This window comes from Euprymna scolopes, chromosome 8, assembly GCF_053919585.1.
Source record: "Euprymna scolopes isolate OS-2025 chromosome 8, ASM5391958v1, whole genome shotgun sequence".
In the NCBI taxonomy this organism is placed as follows: Eukaryota; Metazoa; Mollusca; class Cephalopoda; order Sepiida; family Sepiolidae; genus Euprymna; species Euprymna scolopes.
Window position 1 is genome coordinate 73742633 of NC_136489.1, and position 21938 is coordinate 73764570.

Here is a 21938-nt window from a genome sequence, read left to right on the forward strand (position 1 = left end):
TCTGGCGTACAGAAAATATAACACAACAGAAAATTGCATAAACGTATCGAGTTCTTTCATTTTTACATTAGAAAAAAGGCACTTGTACAGCATCGTAACCGAGAAATAAGGTACGTGTACAGTATAGTACCCATATGAAAAACAGAACATCATACCTGTGGCCTATATAAAAGTAATCCAAACCGAAAATTATATAATATATTCGAGTAGTATGACATTTATATAAGAAATTAGGTGATTCTTAATTATAGCAGTCTATTATAAAAATAAACTCTCACCTAAGACATAGAAAAAAGTTCCCACAACAGAAAATTATGTAAAGTCATCGAGTAGTTTTATCTGTATATTATAAATACGATACTTGCACATTATCCTCCCCAAGAAATAAGGCACTTTTGTAGTATAGTACTCACATAGAAAACAAATAAAACCCTACCTGTGACGTGCATAAAAGTCATTAAAACCGAAAATCACATTATATATTCGAATAGCATGATTTTAAATGAGAAATAACATGCTTCTTCACTATAGCAATAGATGAAAAACAAACAAATTCTTACTCTAGACGCACAGAAAATTTAACACAATAGAAAATTACTTAAAAGTATCGACTTTTTACATTTTTAAATTAGAAATATGGTACTTCTACACTATCCTACCCAGGAAATAAGGTACTTGTACAGTCAAGTACCCATATGAAAAACGAAGAAATTCTTATCTGTGACGTGCATAAGTTATCAAAATACAACAATTATATAATATATTCGAGTAGTATAACATTCATATAAAAATACGGCGCTCCTCCACTATAGCACTCTGTAAAAACAAACTCACTCTTATCTGTGACATACCGAAAAGTATGCGCAACAAAAACTTATGGTAATAATTTTAAATACGTGTTGTACATTACTCGTCTCAGGTAAGGAATTTCTTTTCACATACGTGCTGTAAATTTCCTGTCCAATTAAGGTAAAATTATTCCATACATATGTTGTGTAATGCCCGTCCTAGGTTATGTAAAATATTATTTTGCTGAAGATGGAAAATAATACATAAACATAAAAAACGTCCTCTATTCTAAGAATAACAGGTATGTTCAAAATTTTTCTCATTGTATGTTACCATCGCGAGCAACGCCGGGTGGCCTTGCTAATATTCCGTAATTATCTTTCACCGTTTTTTTTTTTCAGATACACTTTTGCTATGCTACTTTTAATGTTATATATTCCAAGCATTGCGCAATTTTCCTTGTCGTCATGTCTTGAGCATGCAATTTATTTTCAGTCTATTTTAATTTCTGCTTTTGCCTTGCAACCAATGGATTAATCGCATTGATAAAGTTTTCCTCTTACCCTTGATTTTACAATTACGTTTACCCTTTTCGGATATTTCTTTCTGTCTTTTTCTGTCATTTCTCTGTTCCTTGTGTTTACATGATCTAAAACTCTTACATATTCATAACTCTGCTATTACGCAAACAATTCTATCCGAGTGTATCTGTGCACCTCTTATCATCACCAACATTTACTTATCCGAATTACATGCAAATATGTTTAAAGTACGTCTTGATAAGCTTTACGAACACGTCCATTTCCATTTCATTCCCACGAAATACCTTCAAATTATCCATGAAAAGCGGATTAGAGACGCCAGCCACCATCCTCTAAATCATGCTGCTGTTTCTTTCTCTTCAAAATGGTTAATTGTATCATCCATATTACAATCAGAGGAAATAATGGATGTCTATGGAATATGATTCATCTGAGAGCAACTTCTCCATAAATTCCACTATTTGCTGCTAGGAAAATAATCTTTTGAGCCAAACTGCTCTCCAGAGTCCTGTAGTATGTCCAGCAACCTTACTGATTGAAATTATATCACAAACCTATTAGTGCACGACGATGTCGAACGCTTTTTGTAGTCGTAGTACTCTACACTGAAATGTCTCTTGTACCTATTTGCGTTCTAAAACCATATCTTACTAATCTGTAGCTAATCCTTATTACACCTCAATTCGCGAGTGATTTTTTTATCAATCTGAACACATATTCATAGAAAGTAGACGAAGTTGCTATCACCGCATTTCACTAATGGCAGGCATGCGATTGGGCTTTAGTCGCTGTCTCCTTACAAGCTCCGTTCAAATTAATGCCGTTGGTCCCCTCTAAGAATACACGCCCCTACATCAACAAAGCTTATCATATCATTCTCCATCTGCTACATCTCTGACAAGAACATGTCTACATCACAAATAGTAAAGGAAAACAGGTTTTCAACGATTGAAAAATTGCAAGCGAGCAAACTCATAGATAGCAAAGAATTTAAGGCGAGAAATTATAATTAGCAAAAAAGTAGTGCTTTATGAAAAAATTCCAGGGTAAATTTAGAAAATATCTTTCTTAGGCATTAGACAAGGAAATAACCTGGTTATACCGCTATGAATATTGAGGGGAAACAAAAGGAGCAGTGATAAAATTAATAAGATTTTAAAACAAAACAAAAAACAAACAAACAAACTGTTGAAGTTGTAGAAAGTGTAAATTGTACCTCTTGTGCTTGGACCTCTGGGGAGTGTGACAAAGAGTTGACAACTAAATTAAAAAAAACACATTTCAATCCATTGCAATCTTGGGTTGCTTCAGATGTCTGACTTGGTGGGAATCGGCAGAATTCTGCGGAAGTTATCGCACGCGTGCAAAAAGATGATTTTGATAGCCTATGGGCAATCGTGATGATCTCCATATTAAGATCCAATCAGCAAAACTAACAGCTACTAAATGTATGAAAAGTAAAATACTACTACTACTGCTACCACTACTACTACTACTAATAATATATAATAACACTAATAATAAAAACTAACAATGATTACGATAAGTTTAATGTGTGTTACTCTAAAATTAATACTAGTGAGCAGAGTCGATTAGAAAAGCTGTAATATCGATTTGAAAAGTTCGCACCTCCAATAAATAGTTTTCCTCAAACCTGGTAAGTAGATATCAAATAGAAAAAATATCGCATATGCAGGAGTCATACACATTTGAGATGTAAATCCCAAGACAATTTTAGCTGCATCCATGACATAACAAGGTACAATGTATTGCAGTTATTACTTTAAGATTGGAATATTCACACTTACAAAAAAGGTTAGACTTATTGAGAAGTTGCCATCTGAATATAATATCGTAAATTGCCGAAACCGACTAGTTAGCACGAGTAAAATAGACAGTTTTAATTTTCAATACATACAGATCAGTATTAAAAGGTAAGTTCAGATCATTTGGAAGGTACTGATATTCAGTTTCGTACGACCAGATGAAGAGTCCAGCTTTCGTTTGATGCCTCAGTAGTGCCAATAATAACACATAAAATGTTTAAAATGGTTCGTATTCTTGCACGAAGAAGAGAAAAATGACAAATCGAAAAATAGCGCCTAAGACGAAAATAAAATCAGATCAATGTTATTAGTTTTTTATATTATTTGAATAACAACAGATGCCACACTCAGAACATAATACGCCTAGGCTTTTAGCCATTATCTTATGTAACTTTTGAACACAATTTCAGATCGTTAGATTAAAATGCTACATTGCACCGTAAGATTAAAATGCTGCATTGCATCCTAGTAGCAACACCATCACACTCTACACATCATCAAAGTTATGAATTCCTATTTTCACCGAACGTATTTAGTCCTCCTACTACCATAAGTCAAAACTGGAGGGGGATCTACACTTTTCGCAAATAGTGTGATTTCACTGATCGTAACTTGTCCATAGACAGATAGACATAACATAATATTTCGGATTTACGATTCATAAAATATAACTGTTCCCTTGCCATATTCCGCCTATTCAGATTTGTTGACACATGACATTTATCATATTCTGGAATTAAAATACTTCATACATAAACGGACGCTTCCAAATAATTACAATATGACGTCGCTCTCTACAGGAGACAATACAAGTTTGTCTGGTTCGGAGAATTTATATTTGCCACTAATTTTTCTTCTAGTAATTCGAAGAGCAAGATAATCGGCATATGAATATCTCTCTAGAATTTTACGTTCGAGGAGATAGATCTTCAGAACTTCCGAAACATTAAAAGAATAACACGCAAGATAGAGCAGTAGTCCGAATTACTTTTGTATATTATTGAGATAAAGGAAACATCGATTAAGCATAAGCAAAATGTGCGACATAAACATGCGTTTTGTAATTTTTATTTCTAGTCTTTCTATGACTTATCTGCCTCAAGGTTTGCAAAGAGCGAAATGTACAACACTTACGCTAAGAGCGAAATGTACAACACTTACGCTAAGAGCGAAATGTACAACACTTGTGAAATGTACAACACTTACGCCATGTAGAAATAACAACAGACGATCTAGATATAAAATTATGAATTAATTATGCTTTATTTCTGTGGTATATAATGTAAAGTGCATTTTACCATGAAAAAATAAATTATATAAACTGAATTATATGTCAAGGTCGACTATTCACACGTGAACGCATTTAGAGGATATTACGCCAACGAGCACTTATTTTCTGAATAATTATAAAAAAAATCTTTGCAAAAACTGAAAAAGCTTACAACAAGATGCCAGATTCTGGAATAATTCGTATTCTAAGCCACTCCGTATAACACAAAAATAGGCATAATGATTATAATTTCATTGTACTTAGATAGATGATCTAGTGGCTCATTACACCGACTATTGTAAAATAATTTGGATTACTTTCCGTAAAATTCTTTCCACTATTAATTTCTTGTAAATTCTAAATTAAAAGAAATATTCATAGTTTTGAAAATGCATTTCCTTTGAAGATTTTATCATTTATAATAGCAACAAGCCATATAAAATTGAAACTTCCGGTTGATCTATCATCTAAACAGCATAAGCCCATTTGGCAATTCTCATTTTTTCCATTCAGACACGACAAAGCGAATATATATATATATATATATATATATATATATATATATATATATATATATATATGCAGTGATAGATAGGTATATAAGTAACCTGTTAATAATGATTAAAATTATTCGAAAAATATATTAATAAGCTTATACTATTAACATTAGAAGTTATTTTAAAAGAAATTGTGTACCTTTGTATTTAGTATTCTATATAGAGTATTCAATGCATTAAATTTCTTTTTAAAATACGACGATGAAATAAACAATGCAAACATCGCATAACTTCGAAATGTAAATACACTATTTTAGATACGAAGTTTAATAATTCAGTGCATTTTAACTACATTATCGGTTCTTATGCAATGTAAAAACTCTTAATAGAAACAATTTTGAGTTTAAGTATTTTGTATTCAACCAGCAGTTGGGTAATTTATTTACATTTTCATTTTTCTCGTCTATTTCGTAAAATTTAACTAAATAGTTATCGGTTTGTATACTTTATATTTTACTAGAACTGACGTTGCCCGGAATTCAATGATAATAAATGAATGGTTTGTATTTCTATATTTTTTTAATATAATCGAAATCGTTGAAATCGCCTATTTCTAAATTAGGTCGATAGAGTGTTTGTTTTATTTGCGGACCCATCGCAGTGTACCAGGAAAAAAAAGCTTCCCGCAGTGACTTAGTTTACAATACATTGTAGTCTACATTGCAGTGGGAAGAACCTATTGTTGGTTTCATAAAATATGTGTTATATATTATGGCTTGACTATAAAGTTAAAAAAACTAAAATGAATAAACATTACTATCAAAACCTGCTTCTTTCATATCAAAGAATCTACCGTTGATTTTAAATTTTCTATGCAGAGTCGTTTATCTTCTGTTGAAATAAAACTTTTCAAATGCAATTGTGATATAAAGTCTCGTTGGGAGTTAACTTGGGTCAAAATAATCTGTTCCTTCTTTCGTCGTATTGTTCCGATTATCAATACTTATCGAATACATTCCGATTCAAAACCTAACCTAGAAGTCGTTCAGCCTCATAGAATACCTTTTTATGAAATATAAAAACTCGGCCGAGCAGTTCTCGTGTCAGTAGGAAACGAACTCACGCACAGCCAGTTCATTATATATATATACATATATATATATATATATATATATATATATATATATATATATATATATATATTAGTATGGTTGTATATACTAGAGAAGTAATTAAAAGGTACCGCACTGCATTTTTCGAATAGTCGAGAAAACTAGAGAATAAATTAAACTAATTCTTAATGAACTTAAGTTAGAAATAACATTAAACTGGAATTGTTTAAGAATATTTTTATATATAACCATAAGTCTTAACAACTATACTCATGAACCGTATTACAAACCGAACCCAATTTTATTATATATAAACTATAAATCTAATCATTCTAAAAGTATGAAAAAATCAATTATCCCAGTATATCGAAAAGCAATTATCCCAGGATATCACAAAATGATAATATATTCGATAAGCATAAAGATTACAAAAATGCAACATGAACTCGATCACGATATCAAGCAAAGATCTAATACTAATGTAGGAGGTGGATAATGAAGATAATTAAGAATGAGCTACAATATATTATACTAGCAGGGGTACCCGGCGTTGCTCGGATGTTTCGAGGTGTGTGCGGTTTTGAGTAAATCAAAACAAAAGAATAAGAAAAATCGTTGCCCGGGTGTTTGTTTCCGGGGTGGGGATTGTTTAATAAATAAAAAATGATGTTAGGTAAGTAGGAAGGATCAAACCCGGAGTATTGGGGCGAAGTTGGAAAATTAAGTGTGAAAAAAAAAACATGCAATGTTAACAACTCGGCCACCAAGAAAATCCATTTTAGGTGTTTATGAAAAAAAAAGACTACGGTAGGTCAGCGCGAATGTGAAAATATAATGTGAATTGTCCGGCATGCTAACCACTATGCCACGGATCACTGCAACTGAGTTTAGTGATTTACAGTAACTTAACATGAAAGAAGTGAACGGTTGTATTAAATAAAATTTTAATAGAAAAAGGTACACATTCTATAATGAAAAAGATAAGAAACTTCCCATAAGAATTTCCTATCAGAGTTTTAAAACATTGACTTGACAGGAATATGGGTGGAGTGTGGACAATACTTTTGAGACTGCCATGCTGATAATTCACAGCAAAAAATAACTATAAATAATAGAAGGAAGAATTGGCTTTCCTATTTGTATAAAGCTCTTGGATACACAATGTTTGATGTTCTACCCTCTGGTGCTAATATATATAGATTGTGTGGGGAACCTACCCGTGAACATCCTACATAAAACTGTCCGTGACTAAAGCAAGAAGAAGCTAAGTTCAGACCAACCACTGCCAAGGTTTGTCCTTGCTACTTATTTATTGTCATGGCAAAACATAATTTTATTGGGAACTGAAGCCTTTTAAATGGAATTGTTGAATCTGATGGAATAATTGGTATTCTAGGAAGAAATGTCAATTCGCCTGTAGCTACACCAGTCAATATGACTGCTTATATCACATGAGGTTGCATTCGTGTTACACATAATCTTGTTCCATTGCATAGTCGTGGAGCATCAAGGTTTCTGAGTAACACAATTGGACATCCAGATTTCAGTTTTAATTTGTGTGGTGGCATACCAGGTAATTGCAAGGAATTTAAAAATTCTGTAGGGTACTGTACAGCATGGTCATTATCTACAGTAGAATCTAGAGAAGTGTAAATTTGTTCCTCACCTGGAATTTCATCAAGCAGTTGGTCATTGATGATGTGTACCATATCATTTTTTGGAGCTAAAGTTGCTCTTTCTGTTAGCCATTGAGGATTAGTATAATTTGCAGCTATATTTGGGTAAACTTTGTTACAAAGTTCTGCGAGTGAGGAAACAATTGATCCAATACTTGAAGTAATTACAATTTTACCATGTTTGTCTGTTGGAATTTTGCCATCTCCAATTTGTAGAAGTATAGAAGCAAATTTATCAGTCAATGGGTCACTATTAAGATGGACACGCATGTTTGTAGATAAGGTTACAGTCTTGATGTACTTCCACAAATATAACAATTTAATGCAAGCATCGAGCTCATCAGCAGGACTTCCACGTGGAACAATAGGAAGCGTTTGTCGGAAGTCACCAGATAATAAAAGTGTGATGCCACCCATGACAACATCACGTGACTTGAGATCACGCAATGTTTTATCTAGAGCTTCAAATACTTTTTTATGTGCCATTGTACATTCATCCCATATGATCAAGGAACAATTCTGTAAAATTTTAGCTGAATCTGATCCTCGTTCTATATGGCAAATTGGAATAGAATCTTCTATTAATGATAATGGCAATTTGAATGTGGAGTGAGCTGTTCTACCACCAGGAAGAAGGGTTGCTGCAATACCTGATGATGCCACAGCTACAGCTATTTTTCCTTCTGACCTTACTTTTGCAAGAATTAACTTGGTAACAAATGTCTTTCCTGTTCCTCGTGGTGCATCAAGGAATATAAGGCCACCTTGCTGATCTTCAACAGTATTAACTACAGTTCGAAAAACATGAATTTGCTCACTATTTAGTTTTGCAATACCGTCCCGAACAATTGATGCTTGCTCATGTGGTTGATAGCTAATTTCACGTGTCCAAGCAGTAACAATAGGATGTGTATTAGATCTATCAGGTGAGGTAAGACCCAAATCTGTCAGTGTTTTACCATTCATCTTATATGTAATATCTTCAATATGAACCAGAGCAGTATTGAAGATTTTGTCTGTAAAAGTTATACCAGCCCCAGGATGTTGATTGCGTTCCCTAAGGAAATGTTCACTTAATGCTTCTTTGTGTGTATGCCAAAGTCGTGTTGGATAAGATACTGCACAGGTAGTTAACATGATAGCAAACAAATGTCTCAAATTATGTGCCAAGGCAGATGTAGATGCTTCCTGTAATGTAGCATCCCATTGGTTATCATCATCAAGCAGTCTATGTGCAGCACATGCATCTCTGAATGTATTCATAATTTGACCATTAATATTTTTTAGATCATTAAAGTTCTGTGAACCTCTAACATGATGTAGAAGCAGTCTCAAACAGAAGCATTCAAAATGATTTGGATGCACGGTGTATACCCTGCCCAAAACTTCAGTTTTTTTAACACACGGGTAGCCTTGAACTGACCTACCCTGTAAGCGTCGCTTGAATATTTTATTATAAGTGTCCCATGTATAATAAGCGGGAATTTCAGCATACAGAAGTGTACGTGCGAAAGCGTCTGTTTTACACAAATTGAAAAACGCTGTTAAAGTAGTTGGAGGTGGATGTGCAACTCTATCAGCTGCGTTATTTTCAGTGAAGTAAACCCGCTGTCCATTTTCTAGATGCACTGCGAGGTGAATAACTGTGGGATGATGCGCATGTATGTGGAAGTTAAGTACTCTCCAAATGGCTTCATTAGTGGAAATATAACGGCCGGTTTCATATCTCTTAACTTCATCATGAGCATTATTTTCCAATGTGAAGACAGCTTGATCACTGCCTTTATTTACATATTTACAAATGTACTTAATTGATTTTACACTATTACAATATTCGACATTGATATGTGCATTAAAAATCTTACAAAGGGGTTTATTGTATGGTACAACCCATCGGTTGTCTACATGAAACGTTGCATTCCCAGGGAGGGTAACTGTTGTTTCAAAGCCTCCAGCATCAGTAGGCAATCGTCGATATAATGGGTAACCATTTTGATCTGACCGAGTTTCATTTAAAAATTTCTTTGGATATCTCTTAGAGCATTTTCCTTCTTTGAGACATGGTGCAGAGCTGTTTAATGTTCCACATGGTCCATGAATCATTTTGTGTCTAATGATATCATGTAAAACTGGAGCTGTTACAGGATCAGGAATTTCTGCACTGATAACAGAGTCTATGTCAGAGGATCTCAATTTTTGCTGAAGCCAAACCAAACAATGAGCATGTGGCAATCCTCTTTTCTGCCACTCAACAGTGTACATATATGCTACAACCACTCCGAAAATGTTTCCTTTTGTAAGTAAATCCATAAGGACACGTAGCTTTAGATGAAAAACTCTTGCTATGAGGTCATGCCGATCATGTGGTTGTTGATATGGAAGGAGTTCATTCACAATCTCTGGCCATTTGGGATTGCAGGTAAAAGTTATAAATACATCAGCAGTTCCATGTTTTCTCACATAGACCAATGCATCTTGTGTGCGTTCATGTATATATCGTGGTCCCCCAGTAAATGTTGCTGGTAGTATGGTCAAACGGCCCACATTTTCAATGTTGCCGTCAATATTTACAGAATCTCTTAAGTGAATGTAATCAGCAACTCTTAGCTCCCTCTGATGAGTTTTAATGTAGATAAGCCTCTCATGCTCTATTTTAGCATACATGTCAACTATGTATTGTTGGAATAGGTTCCTACTTTTAATCAGAATATTAAAACTGTCGTCACGGACCATAATTCGGAATGCGTAGAAAGCATTAGCTGATATTTTTTTCCTATTACTAACTCTTTATTTTGAGGATTTGTCTGCCATACAAAGAAATTATAACCTTCTTGACCTGTCCAATGAATGATTGGGTACTGTAAAGCATCATATGCCCAATGTGTTACAGCAATTCGCTGTAGTTGATGGTTTGTGCGATGCAAGATGATATCTCGCTGATGAAATTCTTGACCGACTATTACAACAGCAACCTCAGGTGCATCTGGAACATTGAAACAACGTTTATGTTCTTGTCTTGTAGTTTTATCAGCATGTATAACTACTTTGAAATCATCACATGGAGCATGCTCCATAGCCATCTTGAAGTTTTTGATAAAGTTATTTTCTCGGTGAAGCATATTTTGCAAATCAAGAACAATGTCAAACTTTGTTTTGGGAGCATAATTACATCTTGTCGTAGCTTCTTGCTGATCATCATCCATGAAATATATGTGAAGATACTGTGGATTTCCAGTATCAATGGGAAGCAAAGAACCATGTCTATGAGAAATCTGCCCACAAACTTTAAATGTGGGCATGTAGGCTCCTTCACGTATTTGTTCAGCACCGAAGCTTGTCATACTGAAGCAGTTATTGTAACTCCGGATGTTGTTCAAGAAATGTGTTGAGTTAATTGAATTGTTATCAATAAGTGAGCGTAATGGTTCAGGAGGTATACCTAAATCTGGAAGAATAACTTTTCCACCAGAACAACAGATACCTGGTGATCACCGATTCCATTTCTTTGCTTTGCATTGTCTGCAAGTGTCCCATTACTCAATGTGCCAATTTGAACATCTGAGCGTAATTGATAAGTACGTGTAGCCTCATATGTACGTCCTTCGTGCAACCAGAAAGATGATTGAGGAGCAGTTGTGCGTAATGTGTGTCTCTGCATTGCTTCTAATATAGCCTGTCTGTTTTGGGCAACCCTAAGTTCCACATATGTGTTTATATCCGTAGGTTGTGACTGGTCCGCCTCATATAAGTCTGGGTCAAAAGTAACTTGATGTGACCCATAGTCCTGATTTGCATTTTCGTTCAAGGAAGTACCAGAAGTGTCTTCCTGAGACTGTTCATAATGTTCCCATTGTCTACTTCTTTTTCTGGTTGCAACTGCTGTTGTATTACGACTTAGGGAATTCTTTTTTGGTGGCATATTGAGCTCTATGGTCTTGATTTTTGACTTTTGATGTTTATTGCCTTTTCAACTGAACAAGAAAAAAAACTGACAGAATTAAGTTTATGTTTTTATTGCCCCCCTCTTCTACCGACGAAAGAAATAAATTCAACGTTTCCATTAATGAACGAAATGTATGAGTCTACCACATTATGAATCGATGTAGATAATATATGAGGGGAGTAAAGTTTATGTAAATGCAAGCATCGGACTGTATTTTGCAAACGAAATAAACGGGTAATGATGTATATTTATTTGTTATTTATTGCGGACAAAAAGTGGAAATAATCATAGTTCTTGTAGTGGTCAATTTTTGTGAAAAAAAAACAAAAAAACATTGCTGTGGATGTTTCCAATACCCCGGTTTTGGGGAAGTTATAATCGCCCCCCCCCCGGAAAACAGAAGGACCCAAATATGTAAACTGTGCCAAACTGGGCGGGCAAAAATGAGGGACTTAGTTGTGCAAGCCGATTTATCCTAAATTTTTTGTATGTTTCCTATGAGTTTTCTATTGTATTCGAAAGAGTAAGGAGTAAACTTAATGTGCCAAAGGGGAAAAAAGTATTTGTACACGTGAAAAATAAAGTTTTCTGGGTCTATTTCCGAGTGAATTAGTAAAGTGAAGTGCTAGCAGTATCAGAATTTTTGTAGGAATTTTTGACACCCCTAACACGAAACTGCGAATACAATATAAAAATCTCGTAATTTCTCTGTTAAAAGTGGGTTATTTATTTTCTTTATGGATTATACTTCTAAAATAAACTATTACAGTTGTTTTAAAAGTAATAGAAATTTTTTTTTTTTTAAACAGTAATGAATGTTCCGAACTCAATATTTTTCAATTTTTAAACTTTAAAAATCTGTCAAAATGTTTCTATTGATTGTATTTTTACGATATTTTCACGATATTTTCAGGATCAATGTGAAATTTTATTCAATAAATCGAATATAATATTTTAGACAAACGTTTTTTTTTTAAATTCACGCCCCCCCCCCAAGTGTCACCCATTTTGAAATGTCTATTAAAAAGTAAATAATTAATTTATGTCGGGGAGTTTTATATATCACAAATTGAAGAGAAAAGGTCAATAAATAATATATTCAAATTTAAAACCCCCAAAAAATCGCTTTTTTAGAAATTTACCTGTAAAGTCCGAAGTTTAAAACCTTAAAAAAAAAAACACATTGTTTTTTTTTTCGAGGAGTTATAAGCTTGGAAAGATGGGGTGGAATTATTCACTATTTTCACGAAATTTCTGACACTGCTAGTGAAGTGCTAAGACATTGTAAAAAAAACACCTAGTTAGTACAAAACATATTGGCGTTCGGAAAAAACAACAAAGTAAAATTTCGTGCATGACGCAATGGAAAACGTGTGTTAAAATCATTGGTAGATGTTCCCCCCCCAAAAAAAAGGAAGTAAATAAAGAACGAAATAAAAAGTGGAGAAAGATAGGTTCTACTGCAAACCGGAAAGAATAAAAATGCAAGAACATTGAATAACCCCAAGAATCGTACGCTGAAAAATGTAAGTATGTGTATTTCATGTTTCTTCCCATTCGAATGTCGTCTGCTGACATTCAGATAGGCTTTGTATCAATGGTTTAACTAAACTTCCATAAAAAGTAATAAATGAGTAACCAATGATGTAATAAGTCACCCGTCCCCTTAGTATGAATTCCGAAATTAGTGGAAAGATAGTATAATATAAAAGTAAAAAATAAAAAAAAGAAGTCGTATTATCGTCTGACAGCGATCGCCCGATCTATGGCTAACGTGTAGTAACGTAAACCGGCCCCAAGAAAAAAGAACAAAAAGGGAACTACATGTACGTGAATATCGCCGCATATAAAACTCTATTTACCTGAATGTCGTCTGGTAAGTGGTACGGTGAAAAAGTAAAGGAACGTGGCACAAATAGAGTTGGATACACAAGTAAGAGTCGTAGAGTGATAGAGTGTAAGTAAAACCTGGAATATCAGGTTGTTTCGTTTCGTTTCGGTAATACAATTCAAGATAACGTATAGCGTTTAGTTTGTGTTTATGTTTATGGAAAGAAAGAGAAACATAGGGAAGTACCCCCACCACCATCACCCAAAAAGCGAAAAAGACAACGTAAGGTAAGAAAGAAAGAAAGAAAGAAAGAAAAAAAGAAAGAAAGGAAAGATCAAAACGGAAGTAGTGTTTGTGAAAGAATGTTTGGTGCGTTTCACGTAAATGTCAATTCAGGTTTTCACACGCGGGTTATAACGAAATCGAAGTAATGTAATTGTGAATTCAATTCCAGGTAACGGATTGTGTTCTGTTTTAAACTAATTTTAATAAAATAAATGCTTTATAATTTGTGTTTATGTTTTATGCTAACCAATGGCAAAGTAAGCGTGCTTCGTTTCAGCGTAAGTCCAGTCCAGTTTTTAGATAAATTCTAACCGGTGTTCGGTTTTAAATGTCTCCTGTGAACGGCCAGGAACGGTTTAAGTGAGTGGCGGTGGAAGGATGAATTTTGTAGAGAGAGTTTACTTTACTACTTCCATTAAATATAACCGATTTTTACAGTGGACTCTCACCAGACAGAATATAGGAAACTCAGAGCAGCGAGGTACTGGATATGTAATAAGCCTATAACATACGGCAGATGTCGTGATTCAGTTTGTGAACGATACGGCTGCACCAAATGTAAGCAGGTGCAGTCCTATAAAGCTCGAAGTCGGAGGGGAAAAATGAGTTCATTTTATTTATATAGAAGATAGAAGAAGAAGAAGATAGAAGATAGAAGAATAGATAGAAGATAGATAGATAGATAGAAGATAGATAGAATAGAAGAAGATAGATAGAATAGAAGAAGATAGATAGAAGAGAATAGAAGATAGATAGATAGAAGATAGAAGATAGAATAGAAGAATAGATAGAAGAAATAGAAGAATATAGAATAGAAGATAGATAGATAGATAGATAGGTTAATTACAATTATTAATACGAACACAGTTAAGCTTTCATTCTCAGCTACTACAGATCTAAGTAAAGCTATAATAAAGTCAAATAATAGAAAATGAACAAAAATAGTGACTAATAATAGAATTAAATCAAGTGAATTAAATATTGAGAAAATGTCAATGTATAATACTTAATAAATTTAATTGAAGAACAATTGCTTAATTTCTGAAATTTTATACAAATGTGAAGTTAAGGTGAATAATAGTTAAAATATGTGCCTAAGGGGAGTAACTGTCATTTTATATACCATCATATATCATTAGGCAAGAAAAAAATCGGAATAAGAATAAGGATAAAAATAACTAGGACAAAATAAATATTAAAAAAGAGGAGTAACACGACTACATTAGGTGATTTGGTCAGGGGGACTACATAAAAACAAAATAAAATTTAAATTAAAATGGTCAGTAGTAGATACAGCTAGAAAATATAAACCTAGTAAATCAAAAAGATGTAACCAACGTTTAATTAATTATACCACATAGTGGATTCTAAAAATTTTAAATCATAAACAAAACGTTTAATGTAATACAAATGCTTACATGGAAATAAATATCTATTATCACGCCTAAGGTGTGATTATAATAACATGTTTTAATAAAAAACAAAAAAATAATGACTATGTAAAAAGTCAATTGTAAGTCTTGTAAGAGATTATTAAATTTAATTAGAATGATATTAGAATGATATAATCAATAAATTAGTAGGTCATTTGCTTAACATACAAAAATAAATAATGGTGACTCAAATAAGGAAACTTGAATTAGATTTAAATTTAATATCGTTAATAAGGAAATAACTGCCGGGAAATTTCAATAGCATAATAAAATACATCATATAATTACAAAATATGAACACAAACAGATTATGATTGATTAAACTAAACTAAATAAAAAAGAAAAAAACTAAATGAGAAATTGGACTTAAACTAGTATAAAAAGAATAATTTTAGGACTACAAATTTAAGACTAAGCCAAGGACATTAATAAATACAAAAACCAAAGTACTAAAGTAAGAATAAATAAACATTTCAATAAAATTACGAATTGATAAATATAGGCAATATCGGGTAATTTATCTTACACCATACATATATATTTAATGATAAGGAATAGTAAAGGTTAAAAGATAAAAAAATAAAATATTTATTAAATAAGCCTTTGAAATATAGGTTTAGCATTTAAATTATTTACATTACAAGTATGAGATGAAGATACATTTGAATATTATTTACATTAACCTTCTAATTTTATTTCTGATGAGAAAACGTGGGAAGAAAAAAACAATACATAGTGACATATAAACAAAAAATTATACGAAACTGAAGATAATTTAAATAAGAATAGTGAAACATATGCTATTTGAAATTGAACGTCAAGATTTGGTGAATAAATTTGTAAAATAAATAAATGGGAAAAGATGAAATAATATAGTAAGTTATGAAATATATATGGCTATTAAGCTACACAGAATATACCGCGTGTCATCCAGGCTAGGATTCTTCAGGCTTATGCGAGAATTTTGTGGTTGTCTCGCGTTTTTATATAAGCAGATTCTATTGAGTTTTTAGCTTTCTAGTATCCACCTCACCCTTACTAATCAGCCAATAAGCAGGCACTTACAGGACAAAGAGCCAGTTGAACTCCGCTTTACCACTTCTCTTGTGTGCGTTATTTAGCGTAGATATCTAGTGCCTTGACCTGTTTAAATCTAGATTAAATGTTTATTTTATTTTATTTTTTTATATATGTGAGTTTATATATATATATATATATATATATATGCATATATACATATATATGTGTGATTGTTTATGCATATACATGTTTATTTATTTACTTTTTTATTTATTTTTTATTTGTTTATTTTCTATTGTTATTGATAGTTTTAAAATTATTTTGTATCTCTATCCTAGAGTAAATTTTATCGTGTGAACACAGTTGCTCACTATTTCTCTCCTACAGTTTAATAGATGTTTGTGTTCTTTAAAGTATAGGATAGCAAAATTTCATGAAGGCATAATCTACATGGATCATCTAGGTCTCTACATGTGTTTTCTTGTCTTACTATTTTCCATTCGACTATGTCGCTTTCATTGAGTTCCCGGTATTTGTTTGTTAGAGTTGTTTTCATACGGTGTTCTTTTATTATTGAGTGTACTGTTGTGGACATAATGTCGAGTTTTGAAATCAAGGAATCATACCTACGTAATATTTCTTGTTAATCGGGGTTTCTTTCGCAAATATTGTGGCCTGGTAAACTATACTATTCTTATATATATATATATATATATATATATATATATATATATATATATATATGTATATATATATCGATAAATCATTTTCAACACTTCATAGATATCTTAATAATTCTTATATATATCAAAGTTTTTTATAAGTTTATATTTTGTAATAAATATACAACTTAAATTATTATTAGGACACATGTTTAAGGATTTTTTATTGTAATATGCTGTAATTAATACATTTAGGTTTATTCTCAATATCTTGAAAGTTACGGTTATCCTAAGCATACCTATTCATGTACAGCCATATTTTGATAATTGTAAATAAATATATTATATTAAATCTTCATGGCTGCATGTATCAACACAGAATTACTTAAATACATAGCAAAGAACTCATATCAAAGTCAGTATAATATATAAACCTAAGTATTGTATACGCATTTCAATAATGGTATGCGTGTAACATTCGTTGTTTTGTATTTTTTTGGTGATTTACTCATATATCTATGTTTATTACTAATAATCCACACCTAGTCAGACTCGCTGAGAATTTTCCTGTATTAAAAGAATATGATAACCCGGTTTCTAATTAAAGCAGTGTTCTTTTCCCAATTAAAATTACATATAATATAATTGATCTAATAAGCTATTCTGAGGATATTTCATACATGGTCATAGATAATCATTCATTTTGGTGGATATTTCATTTACAATTCATGGATAAATCTAGAGAAATGATAATGTTTGCATAACATGCGGCACAAACGATGGGCTGAGTTTAAAACTATAGACATTTATCCATATACACATATAGACAGACTTTTGTATTTCCCTGTGTACATTTGTCGCTCAATCAAATTAAAACGGACGTTATAATAAATGTTCTAGTCTGTTGTCTGAGGACATCTTCCATTTTTTATGTAAGATATTCATATGAAGCCGTCTTTCATGCTTCATGTAAGATGTTCATAGCAAAATACAATTGGCAATAAACTTTTCAAAAGAAAATATTAAGCTTATCTTCTATTCCAAGTAACGTATCAGATTACTATTATTAATATTTTTTATAAATGATGTGTTTTAAAATTTTGATTATTCCGTAAATCTGACGACAGGGGTGTGTGAACATCACAATTCATTATTAATAACATACCGTCCACTACATTAATATATACATGAATTTTTCATTGTTGATTTTAATTCATTAAGAGTATTTATCTGTCGGGAGAATGTTGATATTATGTTAATTAGTCAGTACATTTAGCCCAAACATTACAATACCTGACAATTTGACTGCTTGAAAAACTTATATAACTATTGCAAAACATCATATTTTATAGAATATTTTACTTGTTTGCGATTGGTCATACACACTTTTACTTATTTAAATTTATTTATTGTCGGGATTGATTGCATATCAATACTTAATTAATACGGATTTAGGAAATACACCCTGATTATACTGCCTATAGAGTGATCAATTTAAGTGCCTTAAGACTATTAGTATTTTCTGTAAAACACAGACCTCCACGCGCTAGAATTTCCATATATTCTGTCTTATATGACAAAAATCAACTAAATACAATTATTAGACTATTATTAATGTGCAATTGATATGAACTCGAATATTGTTAAATGTTTTTATATTTAAATAAAACTGTCCTTCAGTATTAAACACATCTGGAAGACTTCCAGCTAAAAATTATTTAGATGTTTTATATATTAAGCAACGTCCGATGGGAACAGTCTGAAATAGTAAGGTGCAAAATATATTTCCATGTTAAACATGTGTTTTAACAGAATCACTTAATTCCTTCCGTTAATCCCACCAAATAATGTCAACGTGCTATGCTAATTGTTCATGGTAACAGAATATCATATTAGTAATATCATGCTCCTGTCGTAACCAATAAACACATTATAAAGTCAGTATAACACTAATCAACATGGAGATCGTATGATGTAATATATAGTGTGTTATTTCTTTTTCTCTTAATTACTAACTAATTTTATTTTATATTATTACATTGATATTCACAAACATATGAGGTTTTATTTTAAGAGTAAAATAAATATTAGAAACAAAATAATAAATGCATAATCTGCTGTTTTTTCCCGGCTGTTATGTCGAAAATGTTGATTTTTATTTATTAAATGTATGTTATAAATCTATCGATCAGAATTTATCAGACATTATTCACATTGTATTTAAATTTTTATTCATAGTAATATCTAATATTAAATTCTGTTTAAATACGATTTGAACTATATTAATCAGTTGACCTGCAGAAGACGTGAGATGTTGCGTTGACGATTTATTAATAAAGTAACAAAATCTGAATTAAATATAAGGATAAAAGCATAGATTGATTATACCTTATGTGAAAGATATTCAATCCCACGCGAACGTTGAGTATTTATATTGGTCCCAGAAGGCATTTAAGGATTGAACGGGCAGGCGAAATTAATGCAGTAAAATTAGAATATTTCTTCTGAAACTTCTCGATTAAGTTGAGCAAGTATTGCACGAGAAGTCTTATTGCAGTTATGCAATACTAATCTGAGAGTATCAAATTAAATATCTACTTAATCGAAAACGAAGTAATGACTAGTAGTATGAAATTTTATCAATATAATCTAAGATTCATGTCTCTGTCTTTCGCGTTTTCGCTATCTTTCTGTCTTTTTTCTCTCTATCTCTCTCTCTCTCTATGTAAATATATATATATACATATACATATATATATATATATATATGTGTGTGTGTGTGTGTGTGTGTGTGTGTGTGTGTGTGTGTGTGTGTGGGTGTGTGTAGTTTGAAGAAGCTTTGAGTAAACAAATGTAAAAAGATATAAAGAATGCAGTTTAAATTCCCGGAAAAAACCGTAAATTTTACCTATCGCAGATTAGCATTTACATAATCTGACTTCTGATAAGAAAATTATAAAAGAAATTCAATCATATGATGGCGAAAAAAAACTACAATTTTTAAATAGAAATAAACTTAGCATTTTCATAAGCCAAATTTTTAAAGGTCTTCAATTATAAAAGAGAATTTACTATATGCGGATGAAAAAAGACGACCTTGACTAAAATTTTGTCAATAACAAAAAACAAAGATACTCATCTACTTAACATGTAGCTGTTTCGAAGATGTAAAAACACGAGGTTTACAATCAGGAAGCATTAAACGAAGTCTGAGCGGCAACACGTTTTGCATGATTTGCATCAGTCTATTTCTAATTACAATATTTCTTCATCATTTCAACAGCCGAAATTGTTGCAAACGCCAAGAACTGTGAGTTTGCAAGAGGGGTGTTACTTTATAAGATTTAGGATATGATAATTACTTATGATTTCTTAGGGTATAATCTATATAATTTCTCTTTTATTTCTATGTTAATATAATATTGGCTGATAACAGCTTTGTATTGTTAGTTAGTATCCGCTTCTCTTTGATTGCTATTTCTGTCAGTATTAATAATATTTTTTAAAACTGTTCATTCAGCTTTTAAAATTATAGATTTCTTATATGTTTCTTTTGTGGGGGTACAAATCACCCCTATTTCAGAACTAAGTGGAATCAACCAGTCCTATAATTACCACTGGTTTCGGAGACTAAATGGAGACATTCATACCATGTTTATCGGCATGCTACAAACACCTTCCTCTCATACCACTTTAATGGCTCCTGAATTCTTTATGATAAATACATATTATATTTTATACACTTTACACTACTTGTAGTTTCTTTCATTTGTAATCCCTAGCACGGGTCTACAACAGTTTCGTAATTCGTCGTATGAAAATTGCATGCAGTTGCGGTGGTCTTTTTACTTCATTTGGAGATAGATTGTTCCATGTTTACGTATATGTTCATCAGTGTTTACGTATATGTTCATCAGTTTGTTTGTGTCATGGTTGATAATGTGTGTTTAAAAGTGTTTGTCCGTAGCCTCTGAGTGATGGCAAACTCATAGATTATACATATTTAGTGATGTTAGTTTTCCAATGCTGTTTCCGGCTTATGTATATACTATTAGTTCATATGCTCAATATTCAGTATTTTACATACGTCCCAGTATACTGCTTTCTCCACACAACCCTGCCTGTACCTGAATTCGTTGGATGTTGATTTGTTTCATTCGCTTATATGATATAACCTTTTGTCATTCTGTCCGTAGACACTTCATTTACCTTTTAATAGGGTCTTATAAATGTTTGTATTTAACTAGCTTACTCGGGTTAAAAAATTGCCTGGAAAAGGAATAAACTTAATATATTTCGGTGTCTAAACCTGACTGATACAATACGATAGCAGACACCTTTATATTAAAAGTGAAAAAGTAAAATGATCTTATGCATTTACGAAAAATAGCTTTTCATATCTGCTTAATCCTTTTGTAGTTTTTATTTTGTTGTGTTCGAATCAATTTGTAAAGTGAGGTATATCTCTTTTTTATTTTCTTTCAACTCCCAGTTTCTTATCAATCCATTCGTTCGTTTAATAGATACGGAAAATACTATTGGATGTACTGGCTGGATTTGTTATGATAAAGAGTCTCATAGACTTCTTCCAAAATACATTGCACCACTTTAGACTCTGTACATTGATCAGTACTTGGAATAGGTGTATGGAATAGACAGACACAAGATACTTAGGTTTCTTGTTTGTTAAATTAAAAAAAAAAGAAATGTTTGTTTGGAGGATAATGTGTATGTTTCTTTCGAAAGGCTGAGCTTTTAACATTTGTACTAGTTGATTACACTGGTCAAACAATATTTTTGGCAGGCAAAGTAAGACTGGTTTCTGGGGTTTTCAAGGGCGCTGAATCCGAATCTGACATTAGTTTTTTCAAATTGGCTCTAGTTTTTGAGATATCACAGGGGGGTCGTTTGTCTGAAATCACCCATTCGCGACCATAGCTAAACGTACAAAAAACGGCTAAATAGTGCATAAATGTCAGATATTGATTTTTATTATAATCTTAAACCACAAAGACAGTGTAAAATCTCAATCTAACAAGTTAAGTTAGATAT